This window comes from Pinus tabuliformis, chromosome 1_1 (genome assembly GCF_031772625.1).
Source record: "Pinus tabuliformis cultivar Carrire ecotype Pingquan chromosome 1_1, CPIR1, whole genome shotgun sequence".
NCBI lineage: Eukaryota > Viridiplantae > Streptophyta > Pinopsida > Pinales > Pinaceae > Pinus > Pinus tabuliformis.
This window is the reverse complement of record NC_142297.1, coordinates 191,250,882-191,268,912: the sequence shown is the minus strand read 5'-3', so window position 1 is coordinate 191,268,912 and position 18,031 is coordinate 191,250,882. Positions and strand designations below refer to the sequence as shown.

Sequence of the window (18,031 nt, the reverse complement as noted above, 5' to 3'; positions counted from 1 at the left end):
CTTGTATCATTTTGGAAAGTTATGCATTCCACAAACTGAAAGAGTAAAGATAATTCGAGAAGCACACACTTCTCTAATATTAGGTCACTTTGGTGTAACTAAAACAGTTGCACAACTGCAAAGATTTTGTTATTGGCCAAAAATGAATGAGACAATTTCTAGATATGTAAGAGTGTGTACTATGTGTGCTAAAAGCAAGCCCAGCAATAGAAAACTAGGCTTGTACAGTCCACTACCAGTTCCTTCTCATCCTTGGGAAAGTGCTTCCATGGACTTTGTTTGAGGACTGCCTAGATCTAGAAAAGGTCATGACTATTTATATGTTGTTGTGGATAGGTTCAGCCAAATGTGTATTTTAATACCTTGTAACAAACAGATTACAGCCAAACAAACTGCAAAGTTGTTCTTTCAGCATGTATGGATTCATTTTGGATTACCCACTTCCATTATATCTTATCGAGATACCCGATTTGTTGGGAAATTTTGGTCGAGTTTGTGGGAATTGATGGACACCAGACTAAAAAAGATCACAACTTTTCATCTGCAAACAGATGGCCAAACAGAAGTGGTCAATAGGAAAGTGATCCAGTTTCTCAGAGGCTATTGCAGCAAGCATCCCAAGCTTCGGGATGAACATTTATGTTATGTGTGGCATGCTTACAACCGAGCTAAACATTCTTCTACACAGAGATCTCCTTTTGAGACCTGTTTTGGTTTCACACCAAGGTCTCCCTTGGATTTTGTCTTTGGTAAAGACATAGCAATTGATGGACACAGTGATGTGGACGAGGCAACCAAGTTCGTTGAAAAAATCCAAGAGATTCACCAAGCAGTACAGGAATAGCTGGAAAAGAGCCAAGCCAAGTACAAGGCAAGGCATGATAAGCTTCGGATTGAGCATAGTTTCCAAGTTGGTGATCAAGTCTGGCTATATATCAACAAAGACAGAATGCAAGGTGAAGATAAGAAGCTGAAGCCAATAAGGTATGGACCTTTCAAGATACTTGAGAAAATTGGTGAGAATGCTTTTCACTTTGATTTACCAGCTTACATGCACATCTACTTAGTTGTTAATGCAAATAGCTTGAGACTATTTCAACCTTCATTAATTGAAGATCCCGAAGAGGGGATGTTGAGTACCTCAAGATTGGACTCAAGGGTTCAAAACCAAGCAGTGCAAAATGGATAGAAATTGGGCAAGCGAGGAATTTATATCCTCACTTGATTGATGCTTAAAAACTAACTTTTGGTGGTCTAAAAGATTTTTCAGTGGGAAGACCGTGATTCGAATTGGATCCTAAAACATTCTCTAAGTTTCAATAATTCTGTAAAATTCATGCAAAAGTTTCAAAGACTTTCAAAGGTCGAGCTTAACAGGAATACCCTCAGAATAGTTGTAATTTGTGAGCAGCACGGAGCAATGATGACCCTCGGTCAAGTGCACAGACCGTTGGCCCATGGTAACGCGCATTGTCACAAAAGAACAAAACAGGAGGTATTTTTGAGAAACAGGGGAGGTCTTTTTGAGAAATGGGGGAGGTTTCTGATATGCGATTAGCGACAAGTCACTAATCGTATATCGTCAGGCAAACCCCTCAGAGAATAAAAAGCCCTGAGTGGCCCAAACCTGAAAAGTCAAAAACTGTACAGAATTCGCCGATTCTGTCAGAGGCGGGTCCCACACAAAAAACTGGCAGGATATCAGAAGGGATTCAAGCGGTAATAAATTTTAATTGAGTCCTGCCTGATGCCACACATTGGGTGCCATGCGTCTGGCGAAAGAGAGAGAAAATTGCTCACATCAAACGGGTAAACGTCAGGCTACTTACCCACCCGATATGGATGGAGACCGTATTATCTGGAAGCCCCACATTGATGGTGGAAATGTGATCCGACGGATGACTGGATTCAACAGGGTAAACAGGCTGAGTTGTATAAAGTTTGAAGTTCAGCATGAATGATGAGTTGGCAGAGAAGTCATGTTCATGGGAATTCTAGGAGTTAAACGAAAATAACGACAGTTCAAACATTTCCAAGAGAACTGACACTCAGTTCGTTATGAAACAAGTGACCACCTCCCTATCAGGCGTTACACAGTGATGAAGATGACTCAGACTAGAGGAATTCAAATGGATAGAGGTAGGAGAACCAGAAAGCCGGGAAGCGGAAACGAACAGTCAGAAAGAAGACTAGCTTTAAAGTCATGAACTGATAGAAGCAAAAAGAGGAGTTATTTAGATGCAGAAAGCTAAGAGAAGAGAACAGAGAAAGTAAGTAGAGCCAACCTGTAGAGCAAAGGCAGCATTGAGATAGAGCCAGAGAAAGTCAGAGAGCTTATGTGCTCCAGAGAAGGCTTGGGAGGTTCAAGCGAACTCCTCGACATAGGCATGTCATGTATGAGTCTCAGATTGGGCTCATACCACTGTGACCATTAGAGGTTGAGTTTTAGTAAGGAGAGTCTATGTACTCCAAAGAGTTGGGGGATCCAAGTTCAGCTCTACTGATTTATATCTATTGCATGAGACTCAAATTGAGCTAACTATTGTAAAACTCTACTTTGAAAACATAATAGAGAGGCCACCACTGAAGGCGAGACCAGGAGACGTAAACCAGGAGCATTGGGTGAACTCCTTATTAAATTTGTTGTGTTTACATGTTGCCTGTTATGTTTTCTCTATCTACTTTAGTGTCTATGTATTTCGCAATCTTATCGATCCGTTGCATAAAGTAACATAGGCGCATCCATGCACATGAGTCTGTAATACCTTTAATTCTTTGTCCTAGATAAATTACAAATCACATCCATAAGCCTAATGAAGGTTGCAGGAGCATTAGTCAATCCGAAAGGCATAACCAACCATTCGAAAAGGCGCTCCTTGGCTTTGAAGGTAGTCTTCCACACATCAGAGGGTTCGATTGGTACCTAGTGATATCCTGACTTCAAACCGATCTTGCTGAAATATTTTTCCACCTTCAATTGGTCCAGGAGGCCATCAATCCGTGGGATCGGGTACCTATTATAGACAGTGATTTTTTTCAGCGCCCGATAGTCAATACAGAGTCTCCAAGTCCCATCCTTCTTCTTTACCAACATGATCGGGCTCCCACAGGGTGATGAACTCAGATGAATGTGACTTTTCTGCAACAGCGCCTAAATTTGCCTCTTGATTTCTTCATTCTCTAGAACAGAGCGTCGATAGATTGGTCCATTAGGAAGCGACGCACCTGGGGTCAAATCGATGGAGTGCTTAACCTGACAGTGCAGAGGAACCCCTGCGGGGGAGGTGAATATGTCCTTAGACTCCTCCACGACCTTGTCCATCTATAGTTGTCATGCGGAGGGGCCCTGTCTGGAGGTCGTGGCCACCATATTCTTCTTTCCTTGAGGGCATATCATCAGAGAAAAAAAAATAAAAATCCTAGTGTTGGAAATGATCTTACTGCATTGTTTTGCAGTAACCAAAGAGATGGTAGTAGGAGGTGCTACCTCTAGTATCCTGTACAACTTATTTCCCAAAGTAACAATAATAGCACGGGGCCTTGATTCATACATAGCATGTCGCTTCCACAAGTATGGTTGTCACAATAATACATCACAAACATTAATAGGAGAAACATCACACAATAACTCATCCGTGAAGGGCTTGATGTTGTATGGAAGGCAACACTGCTGGCTCACGCAAAGATCTCGTCCTTGGTGAAGCCACCCCATGGTTTGCGGTTGTGGATGCATTGTGGTCGGTAAGCCCAGCCGCTTCATGACCTCTACCGAAATGAGGTTATATTTGGTTCCCGCTATCGACAATGAACTGTAGCGTGTAGCCCTTTACCCACATTTGGGAGTGGAAGAGATGCTCCTCCTCCTCTGGATCTTCGGGTTCCTCCTTCTGGATCCTCGTGATGGCAACAGTGGTGTTGGGCTCCGCATTGATAATCTGCTTCCCTTTGCCATTCCCCTTGTCAGGTTCCGACTCAAAGTTAGAACATGCATCTGCTTCTGAAACCTTTAGCTCGGCCACCAGTGACTACTTGGCCTGACACTGACTTGTGTTGTGAGTGGAGCTCTTATGGAACTGACACAACTTTCTCGTGTCCTTTTTCGGCTTTGTGGCATTGTTCTTTGCTTGCAACATTGGCGGGTTGTCTTGGGCCACCCCGCCTTGGCTTTTTCCTTTGTTCTGTGGTTTGGGGGCACCTTTCCCTTGCTTCAGATTTGCAAATCCAAAGTCTCGCTTCTTCTGTTTAAAATTTTTCTCGATCTTGATGGCATATCGGTATGTCGTGCCATGCGAGGAGATGTTCAGGAATTCTATTTCTTCCTAGATGTAGCTATGTAAACAGCCGCAGTATTTGAGTACCAAATGCTACTCTGAATCCTTGATACCCAACTTTGTGTGAAGGGTATGGAAGATATTCGTAAACTCTGGCACGTCTTGGTCCCTTCCCTACCGCAGCATGGTCCAATTTATGTATTGATCCTCATAGCTTCAGACAGTGTAGTACTACTCCTTGATGGCAGTCTAGAATGAATTCCTAGTGGGTGTGGCTAAAAACAGTGAGGCCATACTTTCATCCTTCTGCTCACAGTAGGTTTCCCACAAGTCCTTGATGTGTGGGGTGGCTTTGAGAAGAGCGAAAGTAATCTTTTCCCAACTGGAAAAATCATGAATAGAAAAATACCCTTCTAGTAGATTTAACCATTTATCTAGGACATCTACATCTATCTGACCCTCAAATATGGGGATGTCGAAGTTAAATTGTACCTTAAAGGGTATGGCGCTTCCAGAGTAGCTACTGGAAGTAGATGTGTCACCCCTAGGTAGCCGATGAAGGATCCAGGAAAAGTTGTCCATCATCGCATTCCTTTGTCACTCGAGGGCCTCTTCGAGCAAGATTTTGATAGGATCTCCTGCCACCCCCGTCTTTCTTTTCATCTGCCATGGGAGGCCATCGGGATTTGCGAGGCTAGTCTTGCAAAGGTTCGACCAATTCAAGCCCTAACTCCTTATATCCCAACCTCGTTGGCCACATGCAAACAAAGACAAAGAAAGAGCAGACCCATCTGATACCACTGATTTGCGTTTAAATAGGAACGCAAAAAATTACAAATATAACCATACGTATAGAGATGTAGCAAAAACAATACTTCATTTCATTACTGTAAAATACTGAAATGTGCTTACAAATAGAAATGGAAATAAACTAGCTAGGGCGATGGTAGCTTATCTCTGAGAAGAGATGTGGTAGCTACATGCCTCTGAACTGTGTTACAATGAGGCTCGAAGGCCTATTTATTGTTGATAAATAATCGAAAACTCTAAACATCCAAAAACCTAACCCTAGAAGATGAAATGCCAAACTGTGGGCCCTGTTAGGGTAAATTGGTACATCAACTTCCCAGGGTCGTAACTTTGGCATACGATCTTCGTTTGACGCGCATAATATCTCGTTAGAAAGATCTATCCGAGAACTAAAACTTTGGGAAAAGAAACATCATTTCATGGACCCATGTTTCTCCCATATTCCCCAAAAAACGTTTTTTAGGGCCTCAAAACGTCTTCGGAAGTTCAAGACCCGAAAAACTGCTAAAAATAGTAAATTGTGCTACAATTAAGGAAACTGAAAAGCTGAAAGAAAAAATGGTGCGGGTCCAAGTGGACTTGGCAGGTGGCCACCAATATCCACTTGGATCATTCCTCCCACCTTAGGAAGCAATGTTCCCCATTGCGTTGAGTTCCTCCATGAGATGAGGAAACTTCTACTAAACTTGGTCCCTGGTGAGCCACTTGCCCTGGTGAAGGAGTTGGCCTGCTTTGACAACTCGATACAATTGGATATTCTGTTGGTGAGTGTGCTTGATATGTGTGTCCATGATCCGATTAGTTTCAGCTTGTTCCATGCATTCTGGATTTAAATATGTGGGTGTGAGCTGTTATGCAATGTCAGATGTGTCTAGTAATGGTGGAAATTTTGGCCAAAGGCAGTCCACATTGAACATTGGGTGCAGGCCAAGGAATGGGGGAATGTAAAGCTCAAATTCATTGTCTCCCATAGCCTTGGTAATGGTGTAAGGACCATATCGGAGTGGTCTAAGTTATCGATAGGCTCTGGTAAGGCGTTCCTTTTGCAAATGCAACCAGACTTTGTCACCCACCTAAAACTTGTGTGGCACCCAACGTTGATCATGTTGCTGCTTGTACTTAGCTTTTGATTTCTCTAGAATGTCATGGACCTGCTAACGAACATGTTGGATGTGCTCAATGAAGTTGTTTTCCTTATCTGTTTCGGATTGTACATGAGCCGAATCTGCGTGAGTAGCTACAAATGGCATGGACACATTAATGGGACATAGTGGCTAGAATCCCAAGCCCACCTAAAAAGGGTTGTGGCCAGTCGAGCTGTGGAGAGCCCGGTTGTAGCTATGCTAAACATAGGGGAGGCTCTCAACCCATGTGCGTGGATGCTTTGAGCTGTACATGTGCAGAATGTGTAAGATCATCCTGTTGACAACCTTTGTATGGCCATCAGTTTGAGGATGGAAGGCTGTAGACTTAGTGAGTTTGGTTTCCAGCATCAACCAAAGACTAGACCAAAATGTATTGAGGAACCTGCTATCCCAATCTGAGATGATAGACTATGGGATCTCAAAGTGTACCCACACTCGTTCAAAGAAGAGTTTAGCAGCGGTTTCTGCTATGATATTCTTCTTGCAGACCACCACAATGGCCATTTTCGAGAACCTATAGACGACCAAAAAAATAGAGTCATTTCCATGCTTAGTAGAAGGAAGGCCCGACATGTAATCCACGTAGATAGACTCCTAAGGTCGACTATAGGGGTAGGCAGTGAGGTATAGAGGCCTTGCTTCTTGATGGTCAGTTTGGCAATGGCGCAGGCAATGCATGATCTTATGTACTTTCCGACATCATGTCGAAGATTCGGTAAATAGAAATACTTCTGCAGTACTACCACCATTTTCTCGACCCCGAAATGCCCAGCAGCCCGACTATAGTGTGCTTCCCAAATAATCTTGGCACGCTTGCTTGAAGGAACACAAAGGTGACCTAGGTGGCATAACAGGTCATCCTGGAGGTGAAACTCTGGAACATGCTGACCCTCCAAGTGTGTCTGGTATGTGTGGACGAATTCTGGGTCGCTTTTGTAGAGAAGTGGCCAATCAGAAGTCTCATGCCCACAAGAGTTAAGCACGATGGTTAATGCCATGATTGGTGGTCGACTGAGGCAATCTGCAACATAATTGGTGTTTCCCTTCTTATACTTGATATTCAAATGGAACTGTTGCAGGTATGTGGACCACTTCTGATGACGATCATTGTGCAATTTCCCTTGGGTATGTATGAACTGCAGGGGTCAGTAGTCTTTATGGATGACCGTTTCCTTCCCCAAAATGTAATGCTTCCATTGTCGGCAGGCCTCCACAATGGAATACATCTCTTTGTCATAAGTGGGATAATTTCAAACTTTGTTTGAAAGTGTCTCATTTTGATATGCCACTAGATGCCCATGTTGAGTAAAGACTGCCACAATAGCATAATTAGAGGCATCTATCTTGACCTTAAATGGTTTTTGCAAGTCTGGTAATGCGAGCACTGGTGCTGAGAAGAGGTGATATTTCAACTTTGTGAATGCGTTCTGTTGAGATTCATACCAAAAGAATATTTTTTTTCACTCCTCCCTTGGTGACTTGACTCAAGGGCCAAGTGATATGAGAAAATCCCGACACGAACCTGCGGTAGAAGTTGGCAAGACCTAGAAAGCTACGGAGCTCTGTCAGAGTGGTTGGAGATGGCCAATCCCGAATGACTTGGATCTTGGTTGGATCCACATGAACCCCCCGTTCATCAAAAATGTATCCTAAATATTGAACCTAGGTCATGCCAAAAGTGCATTTCTCCAAATTCGCACATAACTTGTGTTTCTGCAGTGTTTGGAGAACCTGTTGGATGTGGTGGAGGTGCTCCTCCCAACTTTGGCTGAAGATCAGGATTTCATCTAAGTATACCACTACAAATGAGTTGGTGAATGCACACAAGATGTCATCCATTAGCCTCATGAAGGTTGTAGGAGCATTCGTCAATCCGAAAGGCATAACCAACCATTCCAAAAGGCCCTCCTTGGCTTTGAAGGAAGTATTCCACACATCGGAGGGTTTGATTGGTACCTAGTGATATCCTAACTTCAAATCAATCTTGTTGAAATATTTTCCCCCCTTTAGTTGGTCCAAGAGGTCATCAATCCATGGGATCGGGTACCTATTACGGACAATGATCTTGTTCAGCACCTGATAATCAATACAGAGTCTCCAAGTCCCATCCTTCTTCTGTACCAATATGATCGAGCTACCACAGGGAAATCAACTTGGACGGATGTGACCTTTCTGTAGCAACTCTTAAATTTGCCTCTTGATTTCATCGTTCTCTCGAACGAAATGCACATAGATTGGTCCATTGGGCAGTGGCGCACCTAGAGTTAGATCGATGGAGTGCTTGACCTGACAGTGCATAGGAACCTCTGTGGGGGAGGTGAAGATGTCCTCGTACTCCTCCACGACCTTGTCCATCTGTAATTTTCGTGCGAAGGGGCCCTGTCTGGATGTCGTGGCCACCGTCTTCTTCTTTCCTTGAGGGCATATCATCAGGAAACCAAATTTCCTAGTTTTGGAAATGAGCTTACTACATTGTTTTGTAGTAACCAAGGAGATGGCGGTAGGCGGTGCTATCTCTGGTATCCTGTACAACTTATTTCCCGAAGTAACAATAACAACATGGGGCCCTGATTCATACATAGCATGTCGCATCCACAAGTATGGTTATCCTAATAATACATCACAAACATCAACGGAAGCAACGTCACACAATACCTCATCTGTGAAGGGCTTGATGTTGTACGGAAGGCAACACTTGTTGGCTCACGCGAAGATCCCGTCCTTGGTGAAGCCACCCGATGGTGTACGATTGTGGATGTGTTGTGGTCAGTAATCCCAGCCACTTCATGACCTCTCTTGAAATGAGGTTCTTTTGGCTCCCTCTGTCGACAATGAACTGTAGCAAGGAGCCCTTTACCCACATCTAGGAGTGGAATAGACACTCCTTCTCTAGATCTTCGGGTTTCTCCTTCTAGATCTTCGTGGTGGCAATAGTGGTGTTGGGCTCCACATCGATAATCTGCTTCCCTTTGTCATTCCCCTTATCCGGTTCTGACTTAGAGTCAGAATATGCATATGATTATGAAACCTTTAGCTCGGCCACTAGTGACTGCTTGGCCCGACACTCACTTGTGTTGTGAGTGGAGCTCTTATGGAACTCACACCACTTTCCCGTGTCATTTTTCGGCTTCGCGACATTGTTCTTTGCTTGCAGCTTTTGCGGGTTGTCTTGGGTTGCCCCACCTTGGCTTTGTCCTTTGTTCTATGGTTTGGGGGCACCTTTCCCTTGCTTTGGATTTGCAAAACCAAAGTCTCACTTCTTCTGTTTAAACTTTTTCTAGATCTTGACGGCATATCAGTATGGCGTGCCGAGCGAGGAGATGTTTAGGAATTCTATTTCTTCTTGGATGTACCTGTGCAGATAGCCGCAGTATTTGAGTACCAAATGCTACTCTGAATCCTTGATACCCAACTTTGTGTGAAGGGTATGGAAAATATTGGTAAACTCCAGCACGTCTTGGTCCCTTCCATGCCGCAACATGGTCCACTTTATGTATTGATCCTCATAGCTTCTGACAGGGTAGTACTGGTCCTTGATGGCAGTCCGGAATGAATTCCAAGTGGGTGCGGCTGAAAATAGTGAAGCCATACTTTCATCCTTCTACTCGCAGTAAGTTTCCCACCAATCCTTGATGTGGGGTGCAACTTTGTGAAGAGCGAAAGTGATATTTTCCTGACCGGAAAAATCACAAAAAAAATAACCCTTCTAGCAGATTTAACCATTATCTACAACGTCTACATCTATCTGACCCTTAAATATGGGAATGTCAAAGTTAACTTGTACCTTAAAGGGTGTGGAGCTTCCAGAGTAGCTACTGGAAGTAGATGTGTTTCCCTTGGGCAGCCGCTGAAGGATCTGGAAAAAGTTGTCCATCATCGTGTTCCTTTGTCGCTCGACAGCCTCTTCGAGCAAGATTTTGATAGGATCTCCTTGCCCCTAGTCTTTCTTTTCATCCGCCATGGGAGGCCATCGGGATTTGTGAGGTTGGTATTGCAAAGGTTCGACCAGTTCAAGCCCTAACTCCTTATATCTCGACCTCGTTGGCCACATACAAAGAAAGACAGAGAAAGAGCAGACCCATCTGATACCACTAATTCGGATTTAAACAGGAACACAACAAATTACAGATATAACCATACATATAGAGATGCAATAGAAATAATACTTCATTTCATTACTGTAAAATACTGAAATATGCTTACAAACAGAAATGGAAATAAACTAGCTAGGGCGATGGTAGCTTATCTCTTAGAAGAGATGTGGCAGCTAGATGCCTCTGAACTGGGTTACAATGAGGATTGAAGGCCTATTTATTGTTGAGAAACAATGGAAAAGCTTAAACATCCAAAAAGCTAACCCTAGAAGATGAAACGCCAAATTGTGGGCCCCATTTGGGTAAATTGTTACATCAACTTCTCAGGGTCGTAACTTTGGCATACAATCTCCGTTTGACGTGCAAAATATCTCGTTAGAGAGATCTGTCCAAGAAATACAACTTTGGAAGGAAATGGATTGGGGTTGCTCCCAGTTTTCCCAAAAAACGTCGTTTAGGGCCTCAAAATAGCTACAGAACCCGGAAAAACTGCTAAAAATAGTAAATTGTGCTACAAATAAGGAAACTCAAAAGCTAAAATAAACAATGGTGGGGGTCCAAGTGGACTTGGCGAGTGGCCACCAATATCCACCTAGATCATTCCTCCCCTTTTAGGAAGAAACAGTCCCCATTGCATTGAGTTCCTCCATGAGATGAGGAAAATTCTGCTGAACTTGGTCCCTAGTGAGCCACTTGCCCTTGTGAAGGGTTGGCCTACTTTGACAACTCGATACAGTTGGATATTTTGTTGGCAAGTGTGCTTGATCTGTGTGTCCATGATCTGATCAGTTGCAGCTTGTTCCATGCAATCTTGATTTAACTCTGTGGGTGTGAGCTGTTCTACAATGTTGGATGTGTCTAGTAATGGTGGAAAGGATGGCCAAAGGTGGTCCACATTGAACACTGGGTGTAGGCCAATGAATGGGGGAATGTTGAGCTCAAATGCATTATCTTCCATAGCCTTGGTAATGGTGTAAGGACCATATCAGAGTGGTCTGAGTTTTTGATAGGCTCTGTTAAGGTGTTCCTTTTGCAAATGCAACCAGACTTTGTCGCCCACTTGAAACTTATGTGGCACCCGATGTTGATCATGTCGCTGCCTGTACTTGGCATTTGATTTCTCCAGAATGTCATGGACCTACTGGAAAATATGTTGGATGTGCTCAATGAAGTTGTTTTCCTTATCTGTTTCGGGCTGGACATGAGCTGAATGTGCGTGAGTAGTTGCAAATGGCATGGCCACATCAATGGGACAAAGTGGCTGGAATCCCAAGCCCACCTGAAAAGGGTTGTGGCCAGTCAAGCTGTGGAGAGCCTGGTTGTAGCTGTGCTAAACATAGGGGAGGCAATCATCCCATGTGCATGGATGCTTCGAGTTGTAAATGCGCAGAATGTGTACGATCATCCTCTTGACAACCTCTGTCTGACCATCAGTTTGAGGATGGAAGGCTATGGACTTAGTGAGTTTGGTGTCCAACATCGACCAGAGACTGGATCAAAATGTACTGAGGAACCTGCTGTCCCAATTTGAGATAATAGACTGTGGGATCCCAAAGTGTACCCACACTGATTCAAAGAAGAGTTTAGTAGTGGCTTCTGCTGTGATATTATTCTTGCAGGGCACCATAATGGCCATCTTCGAGAACATGTCGACAACCACAAAAACACAGTCATTTCCATGCTTAGTAGAAGGAAGGCCCAACATGTAATCCATGGAGATGGATTCCCAAGGTCAACTGGGGGTAGGCAGCTAGGTATAGAGGCCTTGCTTCTTGATGGTTGGTTTGGCAATGGTGCAAGTAGTGCATGATATGATGTACTTCCCGACATCATGTCGAAGATTCGGCCAATAGAAATACTTCTGCAGTACCGCCATTGTTTTCTCGACCCCAAAATGCCCAGAAGCCCAACTGTAGTGTGCTTCCCAAATCATCTTGGCACGCTCACTTGAAAGAACACAAAGGTAACCCAGGTGGCATAATAGGGCATCCTAGAGGTGAGAATCTGGAACATGCTGACCCTACAAGAGTGTCTGGTATGTGTGGCCAAATTCTAGGTCACTTTCGTAGAGAAGTGGCCAATCAGAAGTCTCGTGCCCACAAGAGTTGAGCACAGTGGTTAACGCCATGATCGGTGGTCGACTGAGGCAATCTACAACATTATTGGTGCTGCCCTTCTTATACTTGATATTCAAATGGAACTATTGCAGGTATGTGGACCACTTCTAATGACGATCATTCTGCAATTTACCTTGGGTTTGTATGAACTGCAGGGGTCGGTGGTCTGTGTGGATTACCGTTTCCTTCCCCAAAATGTAAAGCTTCCATTGTCGATAGACCTGTGCAATGGAATACATCTCTTTGTCATAAGTGGGATACTTCCAGACTGTGTCTGAAAGTGTCTCACTGTGATATGCCACTAGAAGCTTGTGTTGAGTAAGGACTGCCCCAATAGCATAGTCAGAGGCATCTTTCTCGACCTCAAATGGTTGTTGCAAGTCTGGTAATGCGAGCACTGGTGCCAAAAAGAGGCAATCTTTCAACTCCGTGAATGCCTTTTGTTGAGATTCATACCAAAAGAATTTTTCTTTCACTCCTCCCTTGATGACTTGACTCAAGGGCCTAGTGATATGAGAAAATCCCAACACAAACCTGCAGTAGAAGTTGGCAAGACCTAGAAAGCTGCGAAGCTCTGTCAGAGTGGTTGGAGATGGCCAATCTCGAATGACTTGGATCTTGGCTGGATCCACATGCACCCCCCGTTCATCAATAATGTATCCCAGATACTGAACTTGGGTCATGCCAAAAGTGCATTTTTTCAAATTGGCACATAACTTGTGTTTCTGCAGTGTTTGGAGAACCTGTCGGATGTGGTGGAGATGTTCTTCCCAACTTTGGCTGAAGATCAGGATGTCATCCAAGTATACCACTACAAATGAGTTGGTGAATGGCCGCAATATGTCATCCATTAGCCTCATGAAGGTTACAGGAGCATTCATCAATCCAAAAGGCATAACCAACCATTCGCAAAGGCCCTCCTTGGCTTTGAAGGCAGTCTTCCACACATTGGAGGATTCGATTGGTACCTGGTGATATCCTGACTTCAAATCAATCTTTCTGAAATATTTTGCCCCCTTCAGTTGGTCTAGGAGGTCATCAATCCGTGGGATCAGGTACCTATTACAGACAGTGATCTTGTTTAGCACCTGATAGTCAATACAGAGTCTCCAAGTCCCATCCTTCTCCTGTACCAACATGATCGGGCTCCCACAGGGCGATGAACTTAGATGGATGTGACCTTTCTGCAGAAGCTCCTAAATCTGCCTCTTGATTTCATCGTTCTTCAGAACAGAGCACTTATAGATTGGTCCATTGGGCAGCGGCGCACCTGGGGTCATATCGATGGAGTGCTTAACCTAACAGTGCAAAGGAACCCCTACAGGGGAGGTGAAGATGTCCTCATACTCCGCTATGACCTTGTCCATCTGAAGTTGTCGTGTGGAGGGGCCCTGTCTGGAGGTCGTGGCCACCATATTATTCTTTCCTTGAGGACGTATCATCAAGAAAACAAATTTCCCAGTTTTGAAAATGATCTTACTACATTGTTTTTTAGTAACCAAAGAGATGGTGGTAGGCAGTGCTACCTCCGGTATTGTGGACAACTTATTTCCCAAAGTAACAATAACAACACAGGGCCTTGATTCATACGCAGCATGTCGCTTCCACAAGTATGGTTGTCTTAATAATACATCACAAACATAAAGGGGAGCAACGTCACACAATACCTCATCCATGAAGGGCTTGATGTTGTATGGAAGGCGACATTGTCGGCTCACGTGAAGATCTCATCCTTGGTGAAGCCACCCGATGGTGTACAGTCGTTGATGTGCTATGGTCAATAATCCCAGCTGCTTCACGACCTCTACCGAAATGAGGTTCTTTTCGCTCCCACTGTAAAAAATGAACTGTAGTGGGGAGCCCTTTACCCACATCTGGGAGTGGAAGAGACGCTCCTCCTCCTCTGGATCTTCGAGTTCCTCCTTCTGGATCTTCATGCTGGCAACAGTGGCATTGAGCTCCGCATCGATAATCTGCTTCCCTTTGTCATTCCCCTTGTCAAGTTCTGACTCAGAGTCGGAACATGCATCTGATTATGAAACCTTTAGCTAGGCCACTACTAACTAGTGACTGCTTGGCCCGACACTCACTTCTGTTGTGAGTGGAGCTCTTATGGAACTCACACCACTTTCCCATGTCATTTTTTGGCTTTGTGATGTTGTTCTTTGCTTGCAGCTTTGGCAGGTTGTCTTGGGCCTCCCTGCCTTAGATTTTTCCTTTGTTTTATGGTTTGGGGGCACCTTTCCCTTGCTTCAGATTCGCAGATCCAAAATCTCGCTTCTTCTATTTAAACGTTTTCTCGATCTTGATGGCATATCAGTATGTCATGCTGAGCAAGGAGATGTTCAAGAATTCTATATCTTCTTGGATGTACCTGTGTAGACAACCATGGTATTTGAGTACCAAATGCTGCTCTGAATCCTTGATACCCAACTTTGTGCGAAGGGTATGGAAAATATTGGTAAACTCTGGCATGTCTTGGTCCCTTCCATGTTGCAGCATGGTCCACTTTATGTATTGATCCTCATAGCTTCTGACATGGTAGTACTGCTCCTTGATGGCAGTTTGGAATGAATTCCAAGTGGGTGCAGTTGAAAAAAATGAGGCTGTACTTTCATCCTTCTGCTTGTAGTAAGTTTCCCACTAGTCCTTGACGTGGGGGGCGCTTTGAGAAGAGCGAAAGTAATCTTTTCCTGACCCGAAAAATCATGAACCGAAAAATACCCTTCTAGCCGATTTAACCATTTATCTATGCCGTCTGCATCTATCTGACCCTCAAATATCGGAATGTCAAAGTTAAATTGTACCTTAAAGGGCGTGGCACTTCCAGACTAGCTGTTGGAAGTAGATGTGTCGCCCCTGGGTAGTCATTGAAGGAGCTGGGAAAATTTGTCCATCATCGCGTTCCTTTGTTGCTCGAGGGCCTTTTTGAGCAAGATTTTGATAGGATCTCCTATCCCCTCATCTCTCTTTTCATCCATCATGGGAGGCTGTCAGGATTTGAGAGGTTGGGCTTGCAAAGGTTCGACCAGTTCAAGCCCTAACTCCTTATATCCTGGCCTCATTGGGGACATGCAAAGAAAGACAGAGAAAGAGCAAACCCCTCTGATACCACAGATCTGGATTTAAATAGGAACGCAACAAATTACATATATAACCATACATATAGAGATGCAACATAAATAATACTTCATTTCATTGCTGTAAAATACTAAAATATGTTTACAAACAGAAATGGAAATAAACTAGCTAGGGCGATGGTAGTTTATCTCTGAGAAGAGATATGGTGGCTACATGCTTCTGAACTGTGTTACAATGAGGCTTGAAGGCCTATTTATTGTTGAGAAACAATCAAAAACCCTAAACATCCAAAAACCTAACCCTAGAAGATGAAACGCCAAACTGTGAGCCCCATTTGGGTAAATTGGTACATCAACTTCCGAGGGTCATAACTTTGGCATACGATCTCTGTTTGACACGCACAATATCTCGTTAGAAATATCTATCCGACAACTACAACTTTGGGAAGAGAAACATCAATTCATGGACCCATGTTGCTCCCATGTTTCCAAAAAACGTTGTTTAGGGCCTCAAAATGGCTCCAAAAGTTCAAGAGCTGAAAAACGGCTAAAAATAGTAAACTGTGCTACAATTAAGGAAACTGAAAAGCTGAAAGAAACAATGTTGGGGGTCCAAGTGGACTTGGCCAGTGGCCACCAATATCCACCTGGATCAATTCGTTTGCAAGTAATTTTTGTACAAGGTTAAAACCTACAATATCTAGAGAGTTATGGAAGAAGATTGAACATCCAAAAGTAGTTTATAACTTGCAACTTCAAGATTAAAGGAAATACTCCCTACCATATCTTCTTGACTGAAGCAAGCCTTTCCCCCATTTAAAGCATGACTATGACTATGTATCTTATGTATAAGAAGAAGTTAAGAAGACAGAAGCTAAGAGGTTTTCTAATATTTCTTCAACTCTTTCTAAAACCCCCTCTTTTGGCTTAAGAAAGGATGACTTAAGGTGTTGAGTCTTCACTGGACCATTTGGGGGTAAAGGAAGAGATTGTCTTGTGGAATAAGGATAATATTAAGAAAAATATTACTTCCAAATTTGAGGAGAAATTGTGGGGCAATAAGAGTTAGAGGAAAAAATGAAACCAAGATATTATAGTGAGGTGATCACCCCCAATCTCGAAAAACAAAATTATCTCTTTGTCTCTACTATTATTAACAAGGAATGAACATTGCCATGATAAGAATTTATTCTCATGAGCTTCATAGTGAAACTCGGCATCGATCAATTCCCAAAATGTCATGGGATGAAAGAGTCTCTCACTTGTGCGATACTAAGAAGGTTGAAGATGAAAAGCACTTTATCTTAGATTGCCCATCTTATACTCATATTCAATCTAATTTTCAAAATATTTGTCACACTCCCAACCTTCTTGACCTTTTCAGTCAGTAAAACTATAATGATCTAAAAACACTTCTCCCACTTCTTTTCAAGCATAAAAATAAAATATTAAAAAATTCCAATTAATTTTTTTTAAATTAAATAAGCCATATAAATTTTAATAAACATTAATCATCATCATTATATAATAAATAATTTTAACATATTTATTACTATTTATATATAAATACAAACCTAATATATTATCTTTAATTTTTTATATAACAAGTTTCTAGTTTGAAAAGAGGAAAACCTTAGCTCTTGACTTGCATTTATGTTTTCTACTTCCTCTTCAAAGGTTACTTTTATCTGTATGAATGTGAAAGAATATACCATAATATAATTTCCATGATTGTTTTGAGTTTTTTTTTTCAGACAGAAAAATCATCATAGATTTATATTAAGATAATATAAAGATCACAAGACATTGTTTCGGGACATCGAGAACTGCCCAACTATGATTGTTTTGAGTTTAGCTCTATAAATAACTCTTCAACTAAATATATGGTATGGAGTTAAATGAAAATATTTACTTTTAACTTTACTTTCTAAAGTATATTTAGATTAGTAAAGTGAGTAGTTGCAAACACAATTGAAATATTCCTTTTTGTTGAAACGTGTATATATATGTGTTTCTGATTATATAATCAGATCATAATAATTATTATTTATTTTATATAAAAAATTAAAATTTTATATATATATATATATATATATATTTGAAAAAAATTATTAAATATTTTTATTTTATTTTAATAATTACATATTTATTTTTTAAATTTTATATTTTTGGTAGTGGGTTTTAATTATTATTTTAACTTTATTATATTTTTGGTAGTTAGTATTAATTATTATTTTTATTTTATTTTGTACAAGCTCATACCATATTTATATGTTCACTTTTAGTTAATAGAATCTACAGAGAAGTTTAGGGCAATAAAGTAGATCCTTCTCATGATGAACGATTATTATAGGTTATCTTTGTTGTTTTCTCATCCAATGTCTACTAAAAGTACGCAATTTTCTTAGGTACTATTGTACGTACAAGTTTTATACTAATCTCATAGGTATCACTTTATTTAAAATATGTAGAAGATCAATCAATTGTCTAGGAAAGGGATTTATTTCTCAACAA

The 18,031-nt window shown here is 42.0% G+C and overlaps 1 pseudogene; it reads left to right on the top strand.

The window, feature by feature from the left end:
- LOC149212180 (uncharacterized) overlaps positions 1 to 18,031 on the top strand; it is a 34,117-nt pseudogene that overhangs the window by 13,088 nt on the left and 2,998 nt on the right.